The sequence below is a fragment of the Balaenoptera ricei genome, chromosome 13, assembly GCF_028023285.1.
Source record: "Balaenoptera ricei isolate mBalRic1 chromosome 13, mBalRic1.hap2, whole genome shotgun sequence".
NCBI classification, from domain to species: domain Eukaryota; kingdom Metazoa; phylum Chordata; class Mammalia; order Artiodactyla; family Balaenopteridae; genus Balaenoptera; species Balaenoptera ricei.
In genome coordinates, this window is record NC_082651.1 from 36,869,766 (window position 1) to 36,895,867 (window position 26,102).

Consider the following 26,102-nt stretch of genomic DNA (forward strand, 5'->3'; position numbering starts at 1 on the left):
TCTCTAGTTGTGGCAAGTGAGGGCCACTCTTCATCGCGGTGCGCGGGCCTCTCACTATCGCGGCCTCTCTTGTTGCGGAGCACAGGCTCCAGACGCGCAGGCTCAGTAATTGTGGCTCACAGGCCCAGCTGCTCCGCGGCATGTGGGATCCTCCCAGACCAGGGCTCGAACCCATGTCCCCTGCATCAGCAGGCAGATTCTCAACCACTGCGCCACCAGGGAAGCCCCCTATGGGTAGCATTCTTAAAGTCTACTTTCAAATTAAGATATGTACTTTTTTTAGACATAATGCTATTGCACACTTAATAGACTACAGTATAGCATAAACATAACTTTTACATGCACTGGGAAACCAAACAACTCGTGTGACTTGCTTTCTTATGATATTCTCCTTATTGTGGTGTCTGGGACCAAAGCCATATCTCCATAATAATATGCCTGCACTAGGTAGGCACAGGCCATCACTCCTGCTGCAACGAGCAAACAAACTTGAATAAAAGATCATCGAGCTAAGGAAGCAATCAAGAAACAATATCAACTAATATGCTAGAGAGGGACATTTAGAGATTTGGAGCAGGGGTTTGGTGTAGGGAGACATACTCCACTGGAAAAGAGAAATCACCATACCTTTTGATGAACTCATTTGCTGGCATGATGGAGTGAAATCTAGCAGAATGTCAAGCCGATTTCCCCCACAGGACATTTCCTTAGTGTCAGGGTGGTATAGGATGATGGGGGACTGAGCCAAGAAAGCAGAGTGAAATTTCCTGCACAGTCATGGCACTAACAAACCAAATCCCGCTAGATAAAGGGGCCTGTGACAATCATTAGGTCTCCTCTTCAAGACATTTGCCAGTTTTTGAACCTATATAAAGCAGGAAGCTAAATACCTAATGCCTGAGGGAGAGAACTTTCCAAAGTGAGGAATTAGAGACCTACCAGACTCACAGTAAAAACCCAGAAGTGCCATCCCCAAGAAGGGGGCTGAGTCAGAAAAAGTGAAATCATCTGCAATGTTTCAGTGTTTATGAGACAAATTTTCACTGAGAAAGTGTAACGGCAACAAATACATAGCTGGTCTCTCCTTACATTTGCCATACTCTGAAGCTGTGAGAACTGAGAGCCTAAAGAGCTGAATTCAAACATCTGAAAGACTGAAGTCAATAACTGACTGTATTTATTGAAGAATCAAAGACCTGTCAGGCTCACAGCAAAAATCCAGGGAGGCCACAAATTAGGAAAAATCATAGGTAGGATGAGACAACTAAAGCTCCAACCCAGTTCTGACCTAGTAAAATTCCTGAAATGACTGAAATGATCAGCCACTCTGATTAACAGAGAAAAGGGTAAATCTTCTCTGGTGCAAAGTAATAGCATCTTCAGTCTCTATGAATTTTTTATTCACCACGTCCAGCACACAATCAAAAATTATGAAATTCCTGAAGCAGGAAAAAGTGACTAAAACTTAAGACAAAAAAAAAAAAAAAAAACCAAGAAAAATTGATTTAGAGGGAATTCAGATTCTGGAGTTAGCACAGAACTTTAAAATGACTATATTGAGAGTAAAAGATGGGGATTAATAGATTAAAATATGGAGAATCTCAACAGAAAATTGGAATCAATTTTAAAAAATCAAATACAGATAAATGAAAAATAAGAAAACTGATCCCCAGCAGACCTTAGGGAATACTAGAAGAAATTTTTTTGGGCTGAAGTAAAATGGCCCAACATAGAACAGAGCTGGGCTCTCGGTCCCATATTGAACTCGAGTTGGAAGAGGCGAGTCCGGTCTCAAAACGGAGGTAAAACCGCCGCCCGGTCGCCCCCAGCCCGACTCCGGCCGCCGCCGCCGCCGGGGGGAGGAGGGCCATGATCCAAAGGAACCAGAACAGTTGAGAAAACTGTTTATTGGCGGTCTGAGCTTTGAAACTACAGACGATAGCTTAAGAGAACATTTTGAGAAATGGGGCACACTTACAGATTGTGTGGTGATGAGAGACCCCCAGACAAACCGTTCCAGGGGCTTTGGTTTTGTGACTTACTCTTGGGTTGAAGAGGTGGATGCAGCAATGTGTGCTCGACCACACAAGGTTGATGGGCGTGTAGTGGAACCAAAGAGAGCTGTTTCTAGAGAGGATTCTGTAAAGCCTGGTGCCCATCTAACAGTGAAGAAAATTTTTGTTGGTGGTATTAAAGAAGATACAGAAGAATGTAATTCGAGAGACTACTTTGAAAAGTATGGCAAGATTGAAACCATAGGAGTTATGGAAGACAGGCAGAGTGGAAAAAAGAGAGGATTTGCTTTTGTAACTTTTGATGATCATGATACAGTTGATAAAATTGTTGTTCAGAAATACCACACTATTAATGGGCATAATTGTAAGTGAAAAAGGCCCTTTCTAAACAAGAAATGCAATCTGCTGGATCACAGAGAGGTCGTGGAGGTGGATCTGGCAACTTTATGGGTCGTGGAGGAAACTTTGGAGGTGGTGGAGGTAACTTTGGCCGTGGTGGAAACTTTGGTGGAAGAGGAGGCTATGGTGGTGGAGGTGGTGGCAGCAGAGGTAGTTATGGAGGAGGTGATGGTGGATAAAACGGATTTGGAGGCGACGGTGGTAACGATGGTGGTGGTCCTGGTTACAGTAGTAGAGGAGGCTATGGTGGTGGTGGACCAGGATATGGAAACCAAGATGGTGGATATGGTGGCGGTGGTGGAGGATATGATGCTTACAATGAAGGAGGAAATTTTGGAGGTAACTACGGTGGTGGTGGTGGGAGCTATAATGATTTTGGAAATTATAGTGGACAACAGCAATCAAATTATGGACCCATGAAGGGGGGCAGTTTTGGTGGAAGAAGCTCGGGAAGTCCCTATGGTGGTGGTTATGGATCTGGTGGTGGAAGTGGTGGATATGGTAGCAGAAGGTTCTCAAAACTTAGAAGAAAAGGGCTACAGTTCTTAGCAGGAGAGAGAGCGAGGAGTTGTCAGGAAAGCTGCAGGTTACTTTGAGACAGTCGTCCCAAATGCATTAGAGGAACTGTAAAAACCTGCCGCAGAAGGAACGATGATCCATAGTCAGAAAAGTTACTGCAGCTTAAACAGGAAACCCTTCTTGTTCAGGACTGTCCTAGCCACAGTTTGCAAAAAGTGCAGCTATTGATTCATGCAACGGAGGGTCAATTAGATGTACATTCCTGAGGTCTTTTATCTGTTGTAGCTTTGTCTTTTTCTTTTCATTACATCAGGTATATTGCCCTGTAAATTGTGGTAGTGGTACCAGGAATAAAAAATTAAGGAATTTTAAACTTTTCAATATTTGTGTAGTTCAGTTTTTCTACATTTTAGTACAGAAACTTTAACAAAATGCAGTTTTGAAGGTGTTTCCTTGTGAGTTAACAAGTAAAGAAGATCATTCATTGTTCATTAATATTTTGTATGAATTTTGCTAAAGTTAACTGTAAAGAAACACCTGCTGACTTGCAGTTTAAGGGGATCTATTCTCCCCATTTCCAAACCATGAAATGAATGGGCTCTGACATGTGGAGAGAATAGATATTTGTATGTTTGCAATGTGTGTTTTAGATAATAGAATTGGGTATTTAAATTAGCATATTTGTGAATTTAATAGCTTTAAGATGTACTTCAAATGAAAAATCTCAGAATTCAAAAAAAAAAAAAAACAAAAGAACAGAGCTGGGAGCGCGATTGGCGCTGCCTGCGGGGGAGGAGCGCCGCCGCCGCCGCCGCCGCCGCGAGCTGGGAGCTCGATTGTCGCTGCCTGCGGGGGAGGAGCGCCGCCGCCGTCGCCGCCGCGAGCTGGGAGCTCGATTGGCGCTCCCTGCGGGGGAGGAGCGCCGCCGCCGCCGCCGCGAGCTGGGAGCTCGACTGGCGCTCCCTGCGGGGGAGGAGCGCCGCCGTCGCCGCCGCGAGCCGGGAGCTCGATTGTCGCTGCCTGCGGGGGAGGAGCGCCGCCGCCGCGAGCTGGGAGCTCGCTTGGCACTGCCTGCGGGGGAGGAGCGCCGCCGCCGCGAGCTGGGAGCTCGCTTGGCACTGCCTGCGGGGGAGGAGCGCCGCCGCCGCCGCCGCGAGCTGGATTGGCGCTGCCTGCGGGGGAGGAGCGCCGCCGCCGCGAGCTGGGAGCTCGTTTGGCGCTGCCTGCGGGGGAGGAGCGCCGCCGCCGCCGCCGCGAGCTGGGAGCTCGATTGGCGCTGCCTGCGGGGGAGGAGCGCCGCCGCCGCCGCGAGCTGGGAGCTCGATTGGCGCTGCCTGCGGGGGAGGGGGGCCGCCGCCGCGAGCTGGGAGCTCGCTTGGCACTGCCTGCGGGGGAGGAGCGCCGCCGCCGTCGCCGCCGCGAGCTGGGAGCTCGCTTGGCACTGCCTGCGGGGGAGGAGCGCCGCCGTCGCCGCGAGCTGGATTGGCGCTGCCTGCGGGGGAGGAGCGCCGCCGCCGCCGCCGCCGCGAGCTGGGAGCTCGTTTGGCGCTGCCTGCGGGGGAGGAGCGCCGCCGCCGTCGCCGCCGCGAGCTGGGAGCTCGATTGGCGCTGCCTGCGTGGGAGGAGCGCCGCCGCCGTCGCCGCCGCGAGCTGGGAGCTCGATTGGCGCTGCCTGCGGGGGAGGAGCGCCGCCGCCGTCGCCGCCGCGAGCTGGGAGCTCGATTGGCGCTGCCTGCGTGGGAGGAGCGCCGCCGCCGCCGCCGCCCCCGCCGTCGCAGTCGTCGTGAGTGAAGAAGCGCCTCGGTCACGCCTGGTGAGGGCCCTCGCCGACGCCTGGGCTTACCTGCCGCCCGGCCAGCTCCTCTCGTTTCCCGTCCCCCGCGGCCCGGCGCGGGGCAGGCCTGCCAGGGCCATGGAGGACGAGGTGGTCCGCATTGCCAAGAAGATGGACAAGATGGTGCAGAAGAAAAACGCGGTGAGCGCGGCGGGCGGCGCGGGCCGGAGGGAGGCCGGGCGGCGGGCGGGGGCCAGTCGGCCTGAGGGGGCTCCCGGCCCGCGGTGAGCGCGGCGGGTGCTGCGAGACGGCGGCGAGGCCCGCGCTCTGGGGAGGGGTTCCTGGGGAGGGGGGAGCTTCGTGTCCCGCGGCCGCGTCCCGGGCAGGGGTTCTGGGGGGCGTCCTGTCCCGCAGCTGCGTCCCGGGCAGGGGTCTGGGGGGCGTCCTGTCCCGCAGCTGCGTCCCGGGCAGGGGTTCTGGGGGGCGTCCTGTCCCGCGGCCGCGTCCCGGGGAGGGGGTCCTGGGGGGGTCCCGGGGAGGGCGTCCGGTCCCGCGGCCACCGGCGCTGGGATCCGCCCTGGGCGCCCGAGGCCCCTCGTGATTAGCGCAGCCCGGTAAACTCTATGGAGGCATCTTCCTCATTATTTTAAACGTGACGGTGGTAAAGCCTCGCTGGTTTAGCTGAAGAGTGCAGAGAGCCCTCCCTGTTTGAAAGAATTGGTTCTCTTTCCCGGGCTCATTGGCCAGCAGCGAGAAAACAACATCAAACAGAGGTTTGTGATCAGTTTTAGACATGAAACTGTTCAAGCAAAACGTGAATTTCCTGGATCTTATTTTTGAGGAAGGCTGAACATTCCCTTGATTGTCTCAACTCCCCTGCATGTTTGTTTAGCAATTAAAAAAGGTGAACTACGCCAGTGTACTTGGCAAGTTGCTAAACTTTTTGGAAAAAGTGGATCTCGTTAGGCCGCGGAGTGCGGGGAGCTGTGTTTAAGGCATTGCCGCCGACGAGGCTGTGCTGCCGGCTGGATTTGGACACATGTCGTTGCTGGTCCTCTCAGTGGTTTACAGTTGCTACCGGTGGCGTTTTCTGTTACTGATAACGTGTGCACGTGAACGTGGTCTCTTGCGGTTTGTATGAGGTGCTCCAGTTTCTGCATTTCTTTCCACCTGTGTGGGCCACTCTCAGTCCCTTGCTTCCGAGTCGTCTATATTTTCAGCTAAACTTCTGAAATTCTAAGTCCAACGAATGTGAAGGAGAGAAGGGCTGCTCTGATTTGCACAGCACTTTGGAGTTACAAAGCGTTTGTGCAGAATTCTTTGGGGACTCACGACAGCTGTGTTGCATTCATTTTACAGAATAAGAAACTGAGTCAGACCAAGCAGTTCACCTCCTTAAATGAAGTGTGCGTTGTGGATTAAGCCAGGACCCGAGTTTTCTGCTGGGCAGCATGCAGAAGTAGTGTTAAACACCGAATTCTTAAGACTTCAGACTTGGTGTGCGCCTCTTTTCCTTTAACAGGTGCATTGCCCGGCGTGTAATTTCATACCCTGTTCATCTGTCTTTGCAATTTTGGCTTTTTAAAGGATTTCCTGTTTGTTTTCTGTTGCAGACGTTGCCGGTGCCATTTATTTTTTCTGTTGATACAGGCCTTTCATTCCTCACTGCAAGTGATGAGTTCTGTATATTTGATTGGCTGAACGTTTCTGTTACTCTGTTTAAACTGGCAAGTTTTTTTTCTTTGCCTAGAGAACCCTAGACTCCCCTAGTAGAAGCTGGCTCCTAGGGAAAAAGGCCGTTTCTTGGGTAATTTTTTTCTCGAACTCAGGCTATAAAATGTGTACCTTTTAATCATCTAGTGCACTAGGTGTTTTTGTTTGTTTCCTTTCCTTGAAATAGACGTTTCCTAGAAATGAGGAATTCCTTAGTGAGCAAGTATGGAGAAGACCAGTTTGTATTTATCTGCAGTTCTCAAATTATAAACACATAATGCGTCAGCAGGAGAATGAGGATAAGCTCCACAGATAATCCTCAAGTCTCACTTTTCTTTTCAAATCTTCTATTTCTAGTAGTACAGAACTTTACCAATATAAAAACTTGCCCCCCCCCCCCCAAAAAAAAGAACACAACTGCAGGAAAGAACAAAGAGCACTTAAAGTGTGTGTGTGTGTCTAATATATACATGTACATATACCCAGGTACATACACCTTTATATTTATACGTTATTTTGTAAATAAATGACAATAATAATGTCTTGTGGAGATGTAGAACAGAAGTATACAACAAAAGCACAAACAGCAGGAGGGGGCAAATGGAGTTAAACTGTTAAACCTCCATGGGATGGTTCCATGGAGGAGGCAGAGAGGGGGATGGGATCCTCGAAGAGCTGCTGAAGACCTTGCATTTTTTGCAGATCTCTTTAGAATGCTACTTGCATATTGTGCTCTCACTGAATGCACCTGGCTGAGCTATGGCACATTAGCACGGTAAACATTTGTCAGATTTGCCCTAGTCAGAAAATTTTCTATACCTGCCATCCTGCTTGGCACTTAAAAAAAAATTTTTTTTTTTTAAGCTCTCTATGATATAGGGATGATGGGTGAAGAAGGTAGGCTGCAGGGTAATATGTAGTATGTATGATCCCATTTTGATACAGTAAACAGAAAGTATTAAATGCATGCCTGTTTGTATGAGCAGTGAGTTTGCATGGTTATCTCAAGAGGGAGGGAATGGGACGGGTAGAGAAAGAGACTGACCACAGACTATTGTTTTACTTGTTACAAGAGGCATGTGTTGCCTTCATTTCTGATTAAACTTTTTGTTTACAGATTATTGTAGGTTTACATGCAATTGTAAGAAATAATAGTGCGATAGCTCCTGTGTGTCCTTTACCCAGTTTTCCCCAATGGTAACATCTTACAGAATCATAGTATACTGTCACAACCTGGGTATTGCCATTGACACAGTCAAGATAGAGAACATTTCCATCCCACAGGATCTCTCCTGATGCCATTTTATAGCCACTGCTGCTCCCCCACTCCCCACCAAATCATAATGATCTGATAGTGCAGTGGATAAAGTTGCAATAAAGTTTTTGTGCAGATGATCAAGGGAAAATACCCCCTGGGGAAGATGGCCCGTCTCCCACTCCCCCGGCCCTATCTGTCCCTGGCAACCTGTCATTTCAAGAATGTTATGTGGGACTTCCCTGGTGGCGCAGCGGTTAAGAATCTGCCTGCCATTGCAGGGGACATGGGTTTGATCCCTTGTCCGGGAAGATCCCACATGCCGCGGAGCAACTAAGCCCATGCGCCACAACGACTGAGCCTGCGCTTTAGAGCCCGGGAGCCACAACTACTGAGCCCACGTGCCACAACTACTGAAGCCCGCGTGCCTAGAGCCCGTGCTCTGCAACAAGAGAAGCCACCGCAGCGAGAAGCCCGCACACTGCAACAAAGAGTAGCCCCCGCTCGCCGCAACTAGAGAAAGCCCACACGCAGCAACGAAGACCCAACGCAGCCAAAAATAAAATAAATTAACTAATTAATTAAAAAAAAAGAATGTTATGTGAATAAAATCATATAGTGTGTAACCTTTTTTTTTTTTTTAAGTAAAAAAAATTTTTTTTTGGCTGCGCTGCCGGTTGTGCGATCTTAGTTCCCCGACCAAGGATTGAACCCAGCCCAGGTAGTGAAAGTGCTGAGTGCTAAACACTGGACCGCCAGGGAATTCCCAGTATGCAACCTTTTGGATCGGCCTTTTTCAATCAGTGTAATTCCCTGGAGAGTCATCCAAATTGCATGAATCAACAGTGCTCCTTTTTTTTTTAAAAAAATATTTATTTATTTATTTGGCTGTGCGGGTCTTTAGTTGCAGCATGCGGGATCTAGTTCCCTGACCAGGGATGGAACCTGGGCCCCCTGCATTGAGAGTGCAGAGTCTTAACCGCTGGAACACCAGAGAGGTCCCAGTGCCGCTTTCTTTTTAATTGCTGAGTAGTATTCCATGGTTTGGCTGTACTTCAGTTTGTTTAATCACTTGCCCATTGAAGAACATCTGAGTTTTTTTCCCATTTCCTGACTATTACTGATAGAGATGCTGTGGACATTTGTGTACCTTTTTTTGTGCGAACATGCGTTCTCTGGGATAAATGCCGTAGGGTATGTGTTGCTTTTTTTGTTTTTTTTTCGGCTACGCTGTGCCACATGTGGGATCTTGGTTCCCCAATCAGGGATCGAGCCCGTGCCCCCTGCATTGGGAGCTTGGAGTCTTAACCGCTGGACTGCCAGGGAAATTCCTGTATTGCTCCCCCCGCCCCACTTGATTGATTGATTGGTTGATTGGCTGTATTGGGTCTTAGTTGCGGCATGCGGGACCTTCGTTAAGGCATGTGGGATCTTTATTGTCGTTGCGGCGCACGGGCTCTTCGTTGCAGCATGAGAGCTTCTCTCTAGTTGTGGCGTGCGGGTTTTCTCTCTCTAGTTGTGGCACGTGGGCTACCTCATTGAGGTGTGCGAGCTCAGTAGTTTGGTGCGAGGGCTTAGTTGCCCCGCGGCATGTGGGATCTTAGTTCCCCGACCGGGAATCGAACCCGCGTCCCCTGCATTGCAGGACGGATTCTTTACCACTGAACCACCAGGGAAGTCCCTGTATTGCTTTTTTAAATTAAAAAAAAAAAAAAAAAAGGAAAAGCAATTAGAGGTGAAACAACTAATTATACGATTGCCTTTCAAAGTACATATTCAAACCCTACATTCTTGGTGTACATAAGTTATTTATGTTGATTTGTGGTGTTTAGCTCTAGCAACAAGGCAATAATAATAACGCTGTAGTTTTCCTTGTTTCTTTCAACTGATGATCTGTGTATTTATTACAAATATTAATTAACACTCACAAGCTACCAGGAGGCAAGTAATGGTTAGCGCTGGTGTGGTTAACTCCTTTATAGATAGGGAGGTTGAGGCATGGGTATTGTGGAATTTGCCATGTTGAGGCATGGGTATTGTGGAATTTGCCTAAGGTTATAGCACTGTGTTCTGACTCAGATTCATTCAGATTTATTCCTTCCCTTTCTGTCTCCTGAATTAACGCTTTGTAATTTTGACCTAGGTGTGAGGACACGAAAAGGGTTTTTTTCTGTATCTGAGGTTTAGTGCTTGTTTTATAGAAGCAATATAGTATAGTATAGTGGTTAGAGTAGGCACTTTAGCATCTGATTTTTGTTTTTTTCTTAAGTCTTTAATGAATTTGTTACAATATTGCTTCTGTTTTATGTTTTGCACATGCCGGAAAGGTAATAGGCCTTGGCCCCTGGGCCTGGGCTTCGTCTCTTGTGCTGTCTCCTGTCCCTGTTGCCCCCGCGCGCTGGCCCGTCCGCGCTGTGCCAGGGGGTATTGGTCGTCTCGCGGCTCAGTTCACAGTAGCTGAAAGGGACTGTGTGTGATGTTCTCATTTCTGCCCATCGTTTTCAAAGGGAGGCTCTGGCCATTGCTCCTCGGGTAAAATGCAGAGGGAGTGCTTTTTAAGATGGGACTGTCAGTGTTGGGGACACTCCTTAATTACCAAAACGGAATCCCCTTCAGTTCCTCCAGCTGTGTTGTTTTGGCACAGAAGATGTGAGTAATAGGAACTGGAGCTAAGTTGGAGTGAAAAAACGCACCGGTCCCGCCGAATTTTCCATCGAAACAGTTGATTTGTGTTGTCTCTAGGAATTCTAAAGGGCGTACCGTTGCTTCCTAACCGGAGTCATTTGAGAGATCTACCTCTGTACGTTCAAATGATTAATTTTGAGACTTTGCTCATGTGTGCAGTAAACCCTTTAATTCCCTAAGACCTTCCTTTCCTCCATCTCATACCCCATTAAGCCCGCTTCAGTTCATCTCCTGAATTTCTTTGGAATCTGTCAGCTCTCCCTCAACACCCTAATACTGAACTTGCCTGTGTGTTGCGATTAGGTCCTAACTAGTGTCCATATATCTTGTTTCCTTCCAATCCGTTCTTCACACAAAAAACCTTCAAGGCAAGTTGGAACATTGCTCATAAACATCGCTCACAAGCATTGTTTTGAGAATAGAAAACAGTGTTGGCCTTTAAGACTCTGCGTGGTCTAGAATCCTCTCTGCTTCTCTAGCCCCATCTTATGCCACTTTTGCCCTCACTTTCTATGCTTCAGATACACTGAAATAACCTTAGTTCTCACTCATCTGACAGAAGTCAGTTCAGATATTATTTTTCACTGTGATCCCTAGCATTAACCAAGTTGATTATCAGGTTTTGTATGAGGACTAAAACTAAACTGGGAAGTGGAAGAATTGAGTTTCAACTGTTTCAGTCAACACGCATGTATTAATGATACCTAAGTATTGAACACCGGGCTAGGTTTCATGAGGGATACAGAAGTTTTGGCCATCTCTGGTTTTGGATATCCCTTATTTGTTGAGACCTTTGCGTTGTTTGGTTGCCTTTTGTCTGTTTTCCAGATGGGAAAACAGGAACAAGGGAAGTATAGGTTATTACTAGGTGGGGTTGAACAAGTGGAGCAGCAAACTGCAAAGCAGAAAGAAGAGGGACGTACTATAGAGGGATATGACTTCCATTCTCAAGGCGCCTGCATCCTGTGCAGGGAGACAGCCTAACATAAAATGTGCCTAACAACAAATATATTGACTTCTGACTAAAAATCTCCAGTTCATAGAACCGAGGGGTTTGTACCTTCTCCTTTAAAAGTGGTAGTCCTGGGACTTCCCCGGTGGTCCCGTGGTGAAGACTCTGCGCTTGCAATGCAGCAGGCGTGGGTTCAATCCCTGGTTGGGGAGCTAAGATCCCACATGCTGCGCAGCCAAAGAAATTTTTTTCGAACGTTATACTCCTGTATTATTGGCTTTAGTGGTTTCGATTTTGTTTTACTGTTAAGAAGATTTCAGTTTATTTACCGGGAACAAACAACACATAATGTAAAAATAGTTTCCCAGAAACGATTTCCATCATTCTCTTCTTCCCTTTCTCCCGCAGACTGGTGTTTCACCTTGACAAGTTCTCTGTCATTCCATAGGAAAGCTGTCTGGCTTGGAGGTTGCAATCCCAGGGAATTTTTCATCAGCGGGGAAGTCTCCATCACTACAGAGGAATCAAGGGAGAAGTCAGTCCCTGGTAAGTGAGATGCTCCCCCTAAACACCAACACAGCAGTCGTGTACCTTTCAAGGGGTTCAGGGGCAAGATGGGCAAAGGCATTTCTACTAACTCTTCTTAAGGATCACGGACAGTGCCCTATGCTACGAGGTAAGCGGTGACTGTTGTAGTTCTTACTGGTGATCCTTTCCTGTCACTGATTCTCGGCTTTCTTTGTATTTCATAGGACTGTTGTAAGTCCAATACAAAATGAGTCTTATTTTTAAAAACCTGAAATGTTTTACAGAGCCTAGCATTCTCATATAGGGTCCTTTCCATTCTGCCCACTTTCCCGAGAGGCCAAGAACACTTCACACCATGAACTAGGAGAGGGGGTAGAGCCCTTTCTGATGAAATACATCAACAAAGACAGAGCCTTAGCCTGCTTGCTCTCTGGACAGGATCTCGGACCACAAGGTCTTCACTCCTGGTATAAATGAAGGAAGTGAGGACAGTTCAACTGGCACTCTCATAACAAGAGTTCTGAAACACCTTCCAAAGAGACTATAGCAGTAGATGAGGGAAGGGAGTGCTACAGTGTGGCAGTACAGGGGGGAACGATCGGCTACAGCAGTGAAAAGTGTGGTACCGATTGGTGTGCTCTCGGGGTTCTTGTACATGTAGCATAGATGACCTCTACAGTGGCCCTCCCACCTTCCCACCTGCATTAGGTGTTCTTTTTTTTTGTAAGTTATGTTTATGTATTTATTTACTGTTTGAACTTATTTATTCTACGTATTTATTTTTTTGGCCGCACTGGGTCTCTCATTGCTGTGCACGGGCTTTCTCTAGTTGGCGGCTAGCGGGGGCTACTCTTGGTTGCGGTGTGCGGGCATCTCATCGCGGTGGCTTCTCTTGTTGCGGAGCATGGGCTGTAGGCACGTGGGCTTCGGTAGTTGAGGCTCACGGGCTCTAGAATGCAGGCTCCGTCGTTGTGGCACATGCGCTTAGTTGCTGCACGGCATGTGGGATCTTCGCAGACCAGGGCTCGAACCCGTGTCCCCTGCATTGGCAGGCGCCACCAGGGAAGCCCTAGGTGTTCTCATATAGAGTCTAAAAACAGAGAGCACTGAGAGAAGGTAGTGGTTATTAAAGGCTCAGGATCTAAATTCTACCTGTCTCTACACCCCTTCCCAGCTGTCGATTTGACCCCATTTTTGAATGCTGACCTCATTGTTCAACTTTTCTCTGCCGTCTGTATACTCACCTTGAAAACTTGTTTCTGTGATGCGTTGAGCAGACACAGGGTGGCAGACTGCAGAGGTGGAAGCTGGTGGTCGGATATTTGTGGGCTGAATCTCCTTCAGTCCCGTTCCCATTTCTGGTTGCCCAGAGGCCCGACTTCCTGTGTGTGACGCAGAGCCGTAGGATTGCGGGCAGGAGCCAAGTTCTCCATACAGTAAAGACCCCAGTGTGCCTTGGTTATAGTAATATACCTGGCTTCCTTCCTGGCAGGGAAGTGACAGGCGGCTCTGCCCCTGATTTGTTCGTGGGCCTCCTGATCCAGCAGTTCCCTTGGCTCTGCCCCTGTCGTCAGCTGCCCCTAGGATAACTCTGAGCCCTAGCCACTTCTCTGGTAGATTTCCCTATTCCCCCACTACAGTCACACCTGAATAAGGCGACTCAGACCTTTCAGAGATGTGTCCTGAACCTCTTGTTTTCTGAAATACCTATCTGGTGGTTGTGAGACTTAAGGCCAGCGTCCCCGAGAGACTTTTTCTATTTCTCCTAGTAAACCTAGACTCCTCTTCTGTCACCTTCAACTCTACTCCAATTGTGTTCTTTCAACCCAGACCTCTGACCCTGCTTTTTACTTCTGCCATTTCATCCTCACTCCTGCTTCCTTTCCTAAATCCATACGTCTCTTTTGGCCTTCCTAGCCCTGGGCCAAGTTCCTTCCTCTTTGCTCAGTTTTTCCCCCTTTCCTTCATTCTCCCATCCAACTTTCAGTCCTTCCTTTCTCACGCCCCAGTTAGCAGCATCTGAAAATTCGAAAGGTTTGTTACTCGTCTATTAATTGTATTCCATTTACTTATTCAGTTCTATACCTGTCTTACCTGTGTATGGAAGAACAGCTGGTAGCCAAGGTGGCACCAAGAATCCTAGCAGCTCTCACTTGACGTATCCGTAGTAGTCGGCAATTTCCATTTCGTTTTCCCTCTCGGTGAAAAATTGCAGCTTGCCCGAAGAGGTGTATCTGGCAGCATTCTCCCGTTGTTGTTGAGCCCGCCTCTTCATGGCCTCTCGCTCTGGCCTCTGCTCTTGTTCGATGGGCTTTGACATGACTGGCTCAGGCACGTTGGGTTCCCTCCATGGAACTCGTTGCTTGCTGAAGTCTTGGAGTAGAAATTGGGTTTGGAGCTTGGGTGGGGCCTGGCGCTTATTCACAGCAGGGGGAACAGGCTCCCGCTGGAGAGGAGGGCCAGATGAAGTTTTGGAGGGTGCAGGCCTAGGAGCAGCAGACTGAGGGACACGAGGCTGGGTGTGGTTGGTCCAAGCCGGTTGGGTTGGGTTGGTCACAGTTGGCTGAGCTGGTTTGGCGGGGCCTGGCAAAGAGGCAGGAGCTGGCTGGGATGAATTGACTGCAGCAGGTTGAGCTGAGTCAGTAGAACCAGGCTGGGCACGGTAAGCCCCAGCAGGCCGATGTGAGGCCAGAGACTGTGGCCTCCGAGGAGCGGGTCGAGCTTGAGGCTTGTCCCAGGCAGAAAAAGGCAGAGGTATCAACTTGACCTTCCCAGGAGGAGGCCGCTCATACTGGGCTGGAGATGGACACTCTGTTTCAGCACTGCTGTCTGGTTTCTGGGCTTGGACTTGCGTTTTCTCAGGACCCTTCCCCTCACGTGGGGTATGCCGCCATGGCTGGATAGCTGGGGGTGGCTGGGGGTCTTTGGGGTTGCTTGACTTTCCCAAGAGCCGACAGGAAGAGAGCCCAGTTTTCGTCTCATTCTTCTTCCCCAGCGCATGAAGAACCTTCACAGACTCCAGCATGCGCACGCCAAGGGAGGTTCGAGGCTTTTGAAAGCTCTGTTGGAGAAGCTCAGTTTGGTGTTCCTTTCGCTTCGTGTGGGGGATTGCTGGCTTCTCTTCTGCCTTGACTTTGTTCCCTGACTGCTTGTTCTCTTCAGCCTTGTTTCTCCCTCTGGTCCTTTTGGTCTTTTCCTGCCCGTGGCTCTTAGTTTTGCTGATCTTTCTGGATGCAGCTTTCTGAGGTTTGCCTTGAGAGTGCTTGGCCGTGTTCACAGGAGCCCTGTCACTGACTGCAGCGTGGCAGGTAACCACTTCTCCCCCTAACAGGCACTCTGGTTTCTTTGGCTGGATTTTGGCCTTGGGAGCGCCACTGATAGGCTCAGAGGCTTTCTGTTTGTTCTTCCTGGGTTGATCAGAGGGAACCTTTATGACACTTGGCTTTTCCTGCACCTGATTCACCTTAATGGCTCTGGTGTCTTTAGCTTTGATCACGTTGGGACCTTGGGATTGATCAAGCTCTTTCAAAGGATTAAAGAGCTGGGGAAGGTGAATATCCTCCGCCAGTGTAGTAACGTCTGCAAGACCACTGCTAGGTTCAGTCCCATTTTCAAGTGTCCCTAGGTCCTGACGACTCCGGCTGTTCTCTCCCAGATCAGCATTTTCAGAACCAGGCTGCTCCTCTTGGCTGAGGGGATCGGTGCAGGCCAGCGGCTGGTGAATATCAGGGATTCCTAAAGGGAGTAGTGGAGGATCTTGGTTCTCTGTTGGGATCTGGTAGGCATCCAGAGGCTTTGAAAGCTTGGTTTTGATATCATCCACGTGCTTACTCTCTATTTGTCCCTGGCTTGGAGCTGGAGGCAGGGCCAGGAGACGCCTGGCACTCTGGACTGGAGCTGTCACTGAAATGTCCCCAAGTTCAGATGGTGGGTTACTCTCAAGTATGTGGCTGTTTCTGCTACTGCAGGACTTGGGGAGTTCTTGACTTTGTGTCACACAAAACGTCTGGCTTGGAGGTTGCAATCCCAGGGAATTTTTCATCACCAGGGGGGAGGTCTCCATCCCTACAAAGGGATCAAGGGAGAAGTCAGTCCCTGGTAAGTGAGATGCTCCCCCTAAACACCAACACAGCAGTCGTGTACCTTTCAAGGGGTTCAGGGGCAAGATGGGCAAGGCATTTCTACTAACTCTTCTTAAGGATCATGGACAGTGCCCTATGCTACGAGGTAAGCGGTGACTGTTGTAATTCTTACTGGTGAGCCTTTCCTGTCGCTGATTCTCGGCTCGCTTTGTATTTCATAGGACTGTTATAAGTCCAATACAAAATGAGTCTTATTTTTAAAAACCTGAAATGTTTTCCAGAGCCTAGCATATTCTCATATAGGGTCCTTTCCATTCTCCCCACTCTCCCGAGAGGCCAAGAACACGTCACACCATGAACTAGGAGAGGGGGTAGAGCCCTTTCTGATGAAATACATCAACAAAGACAGAGTCTTAGCCTGCTTGCTCTCTGGACAGGATCTCGGACCACAAGGTCTTCAATCCTGGTATAAATGAAGGAAGTGAGGACAGTTCAACTGGCACTCTCATAACAAGAGTTCTGAAACACCTTCCAAAGAGACTATAGCAGTAGATGAGGGAAGGGAGTGCTACAGTGTGGCAGTACAGGGGGAACGATCGGCTACAGCAGTGAAAAGTGTGGTACCGATTGGTGTGCTCTCGGGGTTCTTGTACATGTAGCATAGATGACCTCTACAGTGGCCCTCCCACCTTCCCACCTGCATTAGGTGTTCTTTTTTTTGTAATTTATGTTTATGTATTTATTTACTGTTTGAACTTATTTATTCTACGTATTTATTTTTTTGGCTGCACTGGGTCTCTCATTGCAGTGCACGGGCTTTCTCTAGTTGGCGGCTAGCGGGGGCTACTCTTGGTTGCGGTGTGCGGGCTTCTCATTGCGGTGGCTTCTCTTGTTGCGGAGCATGGGCTGTAGGCACGTGGGCTTCGGTAGTTGAGGCTCACGGGCTCTAGAATGCAGGCTCCGTCGTTGTGGCACATGCGCTTAGTTGCTGCACGGCATGTGGGATCTTCGCAGACCAGGGCTCGAACCCGTGTCCCCCGCATTGCATTGGCAGGCGCCACCAGGGAAGCCCTAGGTGTTCTCATATAGAGTCTAAAAACAGAGGGCACTGAGCGAAGGTAGTGGTTATTAAAGGCTCAGGATCTAAATTCTACCTGCCTCTACACCCCTTCCCAGCTGTCGATTTGACCCCATTTTTGAATGCCGACCTCATTCTTCAACTTTCTCTGGCGTTTGTTATACTCACCTTGAAAACTTGTTTCTGTGATGCGTTGAGCAGGCACAGGGTGGCAGACTGCAGAGGTAGAAGCTGCTGGTCGGATATTTGTGGGCTGAATCTCCTTCAGTCCCATTCCCATTTCTGGTTGCCCAGAGGCCCGACTTCCTGTGTATGACGCCGAGCCGTAGGATTGCGGGCAGGAGCCAAGTTCTCCATACAGTAAAGACCCCAGTGTGCCTTGGTTATAGTAATATACCTGGCTTCCTTCCTGGCAGGGAAGTGGCAGGCGGCTCTGCCCCTGATTTGGAATCTGAGATGGTGTTCCCTGAGCAAGGCTGGCAGAAAGCGATGGATGTAGAGGGACCATGTTCTTGGCGTCTGAAGTTTTATCATACTGGGCTGCCAGAAACATGGAGGAGGCAGCTGTGTGGCGGTCAGTGAGTGCCAGAGTAAAGTCTCCGAGTGAAGAAGAATTCTTTTCAGTGCTTGCTGTGATGTCCCACTCAAGAACACCTGGATAGGAAGCAGCTGAAGTGGAGATCTGGCTGTGGTCAGTAACTCCAGATAACATAGTCGTGCTAGAATGTTGGTAAAGGTAGGCACTACCCATGAGTGTCTGGAAAGGGGTACCAGTAGCCGATGCCGAACTGACGGCAGGGGCAGAGACTCTGGAGAAGTTGCAGACACTTCGTGTTAGGGAAGTTGCATTGCTCACCACAGGAGGAGAATGCTGCAGAGAATTTAGAGTTCCAAGTAGAGATGGATGTTGGAAATTTTCTGTAAGAACAAGAGGGTCATGACAAACTCAGGGAGGTTGAGAAATTCTCACTACGTTTGAGGAACGGCATCATCTGAAGGTTCTTGCTATCAGGACACCTCTACTATCACTACTTCCTGAGAAACCCAAAATCAGACAGTTAATGATGGCTGTAAGGACTGAGCAGTTTTCCACTCTTCTCTATTAACTGCCTGTGCTCCCAATCTTGGGCACAGACGGGCAGAAGAGCCAAGTGGTGTGGTTCAGAGATTGTTCTCTAGGCTGGAAGCAACCTTCTCCCTGCCCTGTCTTTCCCTTCAGCCTGCACTCGTATTGACTTCTATGCTATTTCCTAGACTGGAAGCATTTTAGAACTAGGAGGCCCTTAGAGAACTTCGATGTTCTCAGTCTCATTTCGTGAGTAAGGAAACTGAGGCTCAGAGAGGTCGGGTTGACTTGTTCAAGTTCTCTCATTATGTTAGTATCATTACCAGGTTTCAGAACCTAAGTATCCTGACTTCCTTGCCAGGACTCCACTCTGAGCATGATACTGCCAGAAAGCAGGAGAAACAGAACTTATAATATAGGCATTTTTTTTTGTCCATTAGAAAACAGTACGGCTATTACCATTGTCGTCTTCAGTGTCTCCCTTTGCTTGTGCAGTTCCCACGCTATTACCTAGAGGTGACGTACAGCTCAGTCCAACTGGTGAATTGAAAGAGTCATTTTTGCCCTCTTCAAGCCTGGTTTCTCATCCTACCTCAAAATGATTACCCGAAAGTGGATTTCTTAAGTGCTTTTGGAAAGGGAAAAGTTATCTGATTCCTTCAGATTACTCATCTATAAAGTGGTTATAACACCACCACCAATAATAATAGCAGTAATAATTAATAGATGAATAAGCTGATCTATTGCGTATGGTTTATATGGAGGAAGATACAATAAGTTCTAGAAAGACAAAGAAAAATCATGACAAGCATATTACGTTAACGAAAAAGAAATCCATAGATATTAATGAAAACGGGGGTATGTGGCAAGTATCGAAGCCTAATGAACTTACTAACAAATGGCATTCTGTACTATCCATGCAATATTATGAAAGTGAATTTTGCCCACTCTATTTTAGTGAATACTATTAACCAGAAAACACGATGGAGGTGATAGAGGTGAATGAATTCCTAGCCAATGCATACAGACAGAGAAGGTATGTCAGTAAAAAATGCATAACAAGCAACAGAATGCAATAAATGTGCATGTATAGGTAGCCACAACACATATAGACAAGTATTTCAATGAAAACCGGTACGAAGCAGACAGCAAAATAATAAGTGTAAAAGAGTTTCATTATTGTGCTCCTTCATATTTTTACCCAGCAAGTAAGAGGTATTAAGCCTAGGAGAAATATATATTTCAATGAATATAGCTTATATAATAAGCAGAAAGGAAGCTTAAAATGTATCAGGAAGGTTTTTGGATTTATCCTAGAACTTAGATTAGAATCATCTTCAGCATCCAAGAAGATGGCATCCCAAAACCTCAAAAAACCATCATGCCTAGAATCCCATTAAAAAAGATTTTCAAATGTAAGAAAATCCACAGGACTCCACAATATGGTTTTCGATAAACGTGGATGTTTGTTTGTTTTGTTTCTTTGGCCGCGCCGCGTGGCCCTGGCCGTGAAAGCACCGAGTCCTAAGCACTGGACCGCCAGGGAATTCCCTAAGTGGGGGGGAATTAGAGATGTGGGGCTTGACTTTTTCTTCTTCTTCTTCTTCTTCTTCGGTAGCTAAGATCTACAAGCGAACGATGGCTGTTGATCAATGTGCTCTCTGTGTTAGGAAGGAAATAACTGTAAAAATGAAAAGCAGCCTTGCCTTAGAACCTACATATCACACAAAGGAAAATAGTCCTTCTGATTCAATTTAGAAGATATCACTTAAAATGTTGAATTGGCGAAATGTCTACCTAGTTTAAAAATTAGAAAGAATAAAACACTGAAAAGCAGCCCCCTAGATAACCACTGTGGTTGCTTGTTTATAGGAGGCATCATTTCTAAAACGTGTTTCTAAAATGTTTATATTCAAAACTGTCAAGTGGCCAACTGTATTCAGAGAGGCAATAAAAGAAAGAAAACGGAGTATGACTTTTCTGATAAGCTGCCTTTGCTGGTGATCCCCTGTTCTGGCCTTACTTTCCTTCTTCGTCTGTTAATGTAAGGGTTTGCTACCATCAACTTGGTTTTGCCCTGCTCTGAGCAGGTTTCCCTCTGTGCTGTTTCTGCTTTAATTGAAAATCTTTGGTTCCCATCAGCATTCCATTGCAAACTCCGTTTTTCTTGAGAGCTCCTCTATGCTTTCCCTCTTCATTCTTACATTTTCTCCCATCTCTTGGTGCCTGTTGGCCTGTGCTAATGAAAACCATCCTAAACTTCCTTACGCTCGACTCTGTGCCTCCCTGTAGAGCCCAGTACTCTCCATCCTCTCTCCCTATTCTCTCTTTTCAACTAGTCGAAATCCTAGTGGAGGGAGACCATTAGAGATGAAACATCTTGGTATATATTGCTAGTTTTCTATGTCCCCTGGCTTTTCTATGTTTCTGTTGAAACACTCTTGAGAAGTGTCTGATTTCGTTTTCTACATGGGTACCCTTTAAGGCTCAGTACTGGAAAAGAAGGGGATCAGAGTGATCAACCCAATGTGGTATCCTAACGTAACAGTTAAGGAAAGCAACAGGCTTTGTGAGACAGCCAGTGATTTGTCCAAAGTCACACAGATAGTAAACGTCAAAGTCAAAAGTGAAATTAGGTCTCCAGACTTGTAGTTCAATACTTTCCCTCATTATTCCATGCTATTTTGAATCTCCTACTCAATTTAGGGGCAAAAGAAATCGAACGCAAAACTTTCCAAAGTTTCTTTTCTTACCTGACATGGTCAGAGAAGAGGAAGCATCCACTGCAGGTACAAGGGATGAGGAGACAACACTAGAGGATGTCTGAGTGGCTGCAGCTGAACGGCGCACGTGTCCAGTACAGAGGTCACTGGTTACTGGTCCAAACAGCTCCACGGAAACCCCAAGGCTCTACCAAGTGGTAGTAGGTTTGGTAGGAGAGTGATGTCACAAAGCAGGCAGTTGAAAGGTATGAGAGAGCCAATAGGGAGGTCCGATCCCCAACAGGAAGGCGGGCTTGGGTGAAGAGAGTGTAGGAGAGCTAAAACAACACCTGAGTTTCTGAGCTCTGGGGAGGAAATCCTAGAAGACAGATTTACCTCCCCCAGGCTCTTCCATTAGGGAAATCATTGCAACATTTCTTACAGACGTTCATTAATACACTGAACTAAGAGTTACTTACATTCTACAGAGTATTCTATTTTATGTATCATATACTTAGAGCTATATAGATCTTATTTAATTAATAATCCTTAGGAAGGAAAGAGCCATCTAGTTTGAACTATTACAGTTGTTCTGAAATCATATGTGTCTAATGAGTGAACTGATAGCAGCTTTTAAGGAGCCAAAGTAGGGATTAAGAAGCTCTCTTTGTAACTTGGTTCAAGAGTAGGGTGAAGTTTGTTGAGTGTACCTTGTGGAGAATGTTGTGGTCCAAGGCTCTTCTCTTTTAGTTTCTTCTCCTTGACTCCTACCTTCCTTGGGCTGGGCTAGGCTGGGGGCCAGGTTGGACTTGCGACTTAACATTTCTCTTCCGCTTTCTCTTGTTTTTTTTTCTTCCATTATGGGCATTGCTTCGAGGACAAGCCTTGATCTTGCATTGGACGTTACTTCCTGTCAACTTCCAGCAGCAGGAGTCTTCTTTTCAGTGCTTGATGCCTCACGAAATAGACTCTGCCCGTTGGCAGCAAATACCAGAGAGCTAGGAGACAGAGCTGGTTGCAGACCTTTCCTCTTCCAGCCTTTGGTTGCAATTGTTTGGCCCGTAATTTGCTAGCTCTAGTTCCTTGGGCCACACAGGTATCCTGCCATCTCCAGCTCTTGTTATATGTGAGAGACATTCTGAACACTGTCCCTTTTTCTTTGCACAGAAGTATATACAGTGTGGCAGTTACTGTAATCTCCTCCGCCTTGCAAACAGCCACTCTAGAATCTTGGACCTCTAGGACTCTCTGTCTTGCATGCTTGGGTGCAAGGCCAAGCAAAATGAAGAGGAGAATAATTAGAGAAAGAGGAGGACGTTGGTGGAGAATTGGGAGCAGGTAAGGTGAAAGGGCACAGGAGAAAAGAGATGCATGTAGACTTTTTGGTTTCTGTGGGAAACAGGTTGACACACTTGGGCCTCATTTGGTATTAACAGAACAGAGAGTTAAAGATCTAAGTAGCTAGATATAGTGTGCAGCAACTGCCATGAAGTCTGTACACTGAAGAGAACAGTCTCACATCTAGTTTTCATTTTGTTTTATGTCATAGTACCTTATTTATAGCATTCACTGGTGTGTTTGTAGAATACAGATGTTTTCAAATGCTCTGGTTTTGTCTACATGGTTATCTCCTTGTCCTGTTTGTAAGGAATCCAACATTGTAAGACATATTGCATGTTTTTCTCTTGACGATTGTTGACCTTGAAGCGCCATGAACTAACTTGAGCTGTTGGATTCTGTGGAGAAACGTTCAAAAGGGTCTGTGAAAAAGGCACTGTGGTGAGTCGCATTATGCACCCGAGCGTAAGGAGCAGATATCTGCCACCAGCCCAGCTTGGCCTGGATTGCCTCTGTTTTAGTTCCCCTGGTTAGTGCTTTTCTCCCTAACCACTCTTGTGACTGTGATAATGTGAGTAAGGGCTGAGTTGCTAATGATCTATGTGTGAGGTAAGCTGGTTTGAGGGAGGAAATCTATGGACCTAGTCATTTTCCTTGGTGGTAAGCTTTCAGGGGTGCAGAGATTGATCTTCCTGGGGCCTTTTCTGGTCCCAGGAAGATATCGCATAGATGGGACCTCCCAAGACACACATTGAATCTTTAGGCCTGTTTTTCCTATTATGAGGTACGAGTTTCTTCACTGATGGGGATGATGCTTATCTGAGAAGAAATTGTGAAAGGTGGTGTAGTGTGGAGGTGTGGCTTCAGCTTTTAAGTTTTCCTCCAGGTTTTTCCCCTAAGCTTCCTACTTCGGACGGCCTACTTACATGATACTAGTAGGTGATGTCCGGCTAACAACTTCCTAAATATACCTGCAAGCCAGATCAGTGTCTCTTTTCTCTGTATTCCCATGGAAATCAAGAGTCCCGCCGAATTTTCCATCGAAACAGTTGATTTGTGTTGTCTCTAGGAATTCTAAAGGGCGTACCGTTGCTTCCTAACCGGTGTCATTTGGGAGATCCGCCTCTGTACGTTCAAATGATTAATTTTGAGACTTTGCTCATGTGTGCAGTAAACCCTTGAATTCCCTAAGACCTTCCTTTCCTCCATCTCCTACCCCATTAAGCCCGCTTCAGTTCATCTCCTGAATTTCTTTGGAATCTGTCAGCCAGCTCTTCCTCAACTTCCTAATACTGAACTTGCCTGTCTGTTGCGATTAGGTCCTAACTAGTGTCCATATATCTTGTTTCCTTCCCATCCACTCTTCACACAAGAAACCTTCAAAGCAAGTTGGAACGTTGCTCATAAACATCGCTCACAAACATTGTTTTGAGAATAGAAAACACACTGTTGGCCTTTAAGACTCTGCGTGGTCTAGAATCCTCTCTGCTTCTCTAGTCCCATCTTGTGCCACTTTTGCCCTCACTTTCTATGCTTCAGATACACTGAATTAACCTTAGTTCTCACTCATCTGACAGAAGTCAGTTCAGATACTATTTTTCACTGTGATTCCTAGCATTAAGGAATTTGATTATCAGGTTTTGTATGAGGACTATTTCATCAGGGGTACAGAAGTTCTGGCCATCTCTGGTTTTGGATATCCCTTATTTGTTGAGACCTTTGCGTTGTTTGGTTGCCTTTTGTCTGTTTTCCAGATGGGAAAACAGGAACAAGGGAAGTATAGGTTATTACTAGGTGGGGTTGAACAAGTGGAGCAGCAAACTGCAAAGCAGAAAGAAGAGGGACGCACTATAGAGGGATATGACTTCCATTCTCAAGGCGCCTGCATCCTGTGCAGGGAGACAGCCTAACATAAAATGTGCCTAACAACAAATATATTGACTTCTGACTAAAAATCTCCAGTTCATAGAACCGAGGGGTTTGTACCTTCTCCTTTAAAAGTGGTAGTCCTGGGACTTCCCCGGTGGTCCCGTGGTGAAGACTCTGCGCTTCCAATGCAGCAGGCGTGGGTTCAGTCCCTGGTTGGGGAGCTAAGATCCCACATGCTGCGCAGCCAAAGAAATTTTTTTCGAACGTTATACTCCTGTATTATTGGCTTTAGTGGTTTCGATTTTGTTTTACTGTTAAGAAGATTTCAGTTTATTTACCGGGAACAAACAACACATAATGTAAAAATAGTTTCCCAGAAACGATTTCCATCATTCTCTTCTTCCCTTTCTCCCGCAGACTGGTGTTTCACCTTGACAAGTTCTCTGTCATTCCATAGGAAAGCTGTCTGGCTTGGAGGTTGCAATCCCAGGGAATTTTTCATCAGCGGGGAAGTCTCCATCACTACAGAGGAATCAAGGGAGAAGTCAGTCCCTGGTAAGTGAGATGCTCCCCCTAAACACCAACACAGCAGTCGTGTACCTTTCAAGGGGTTCAGGGGCAAGATGGGCAAAGGCATTTCTACTAACTCTTCTTAAGGACCACGGACAGTGCCCTATGCTACGAGGTAAGCAGTGACTGTTGTAGTTCTTACTGGTGATCCTTTCCTGTCACTGATTCTCGGCTTTCTTTGTATTTCATAGGACTGTTGTAAGTCCAATACAAAATGAGTCTTATTTTTAAAAACCTGAAATGTTTTACAGAGCCTAGCATTCTCATATAGGGTCCTTTCCATTCTCCCCACTTTCCCGAGAGGCCAAGAACACTTCACACCATGAACTAGGAGAGGGGGTAGAGCCCTTTCTGATGAAATACATCAACAAAGACAGAGCCTTAGCCTGCTTGCTCTCTGGACAGGATCTCGGACCACAAGGTCTTCAATCCTGGTATAAATGAAGGAAGTGAGGACAGTTCAACTGGCACTCTCATAACAAGAGTTCTGAAATAACCTTCCAAAGAGACTATAGCAGTAGATGAGGGAAGGGAGTGCTACAGTGTGGCAGTACAGGGGGGAACGATCGGCTACAGCAGTGAAAAGTGTGGTACCGATTGGTGTGCTCTCGGGGTTCTTGTACATGTAGCATAGATGACCTCTACAGTGGCCCTCCCACCTTCCCACCTGCATTAGGTGTTCTTTTTTTTTGTAAGTTATGTTTATGTATTTATTTACTGTTTGAACTTATTTATTCTACGTATTTATTTTTTTGGCTGCACTGGGTCTCTCATTGCTGTGCACGGGCTTTCTCTAGTTGGCGGCTAGCGGGGGCTACTCTTGGTTGCGGTGTGCGGGCATCTCATCGCGGTGGCTTCTCTTGTTGCGGAGCATGGGCTGTAGGCACGTGGGCTTCGGTAGTTGAGGCTCACGGGCTCTAGAATGCAGGCTCCGTCGTTGTGGCACATGCGCTTAGTTGCTGCACGGCATGTGGGATCTTCGCAGACCAGGGCTCGAACCCGTGTCCCCTGCATTGGCAGGCGCCACCAGGGAAGCCCTAGGTGTTCTCATATAGAGTCTAAAAACAGAGAGCACTGAGAGAAGGTAGTGGTTATTAAAGGCTCAGGATCTAAATTCTACCTGTCTCTACACCCCTTCCCAGCTGTCGATTTGACCCCATTTTTGAATGCTGACCTCATTGTTCAACTTTTCTCTGCCGTCTGTATACTCACCTTGAAAACTTGTTTCTGTGATGCGTTGAGCAGACACAGGGTGGCAGACTGCAGAGGTGGAAGCTGGTGGTCGGATATTTGTGGGCTGAATCTCCTTCAGTCCCGTTCCCATTTCTGGTTGCCCAGAGGCCCGACTTCCTGTGTGTGACGCCGAGCCGTAGGATTGCGGGCAGGAGCCAAGTTCTCCATACAGTAAAGACCCCAGTGTGCCTTGGTTATAGTAATATACCTGGCTTCCTTCCTGGCAGGGAAGTGACAGGCGGCTCTGCCCCTGATTTGTTCGTGGGCCTCCTGATCCAGCAGTTCCCTTGGCTCTGCCCCTGTCGTCAGCTGCCCCTAGGATAA

General features: G+C 47.4%; 1 pseudogene; it reads left to right on the forward strand.

Annotated features, from left to right (window-relative positions):
• The first annotated feature begins 230 nt into the window (after positions 1–230).
• Positions 231–2,931, forward strand: LOC132377270 (heterogeneous nuclear ribonucleoprotein A3-like; annotated as a pseudogene).
• The last annotated feature ends 23,171 nt before the right edge of the window (positions 2,932–26,102 follow it).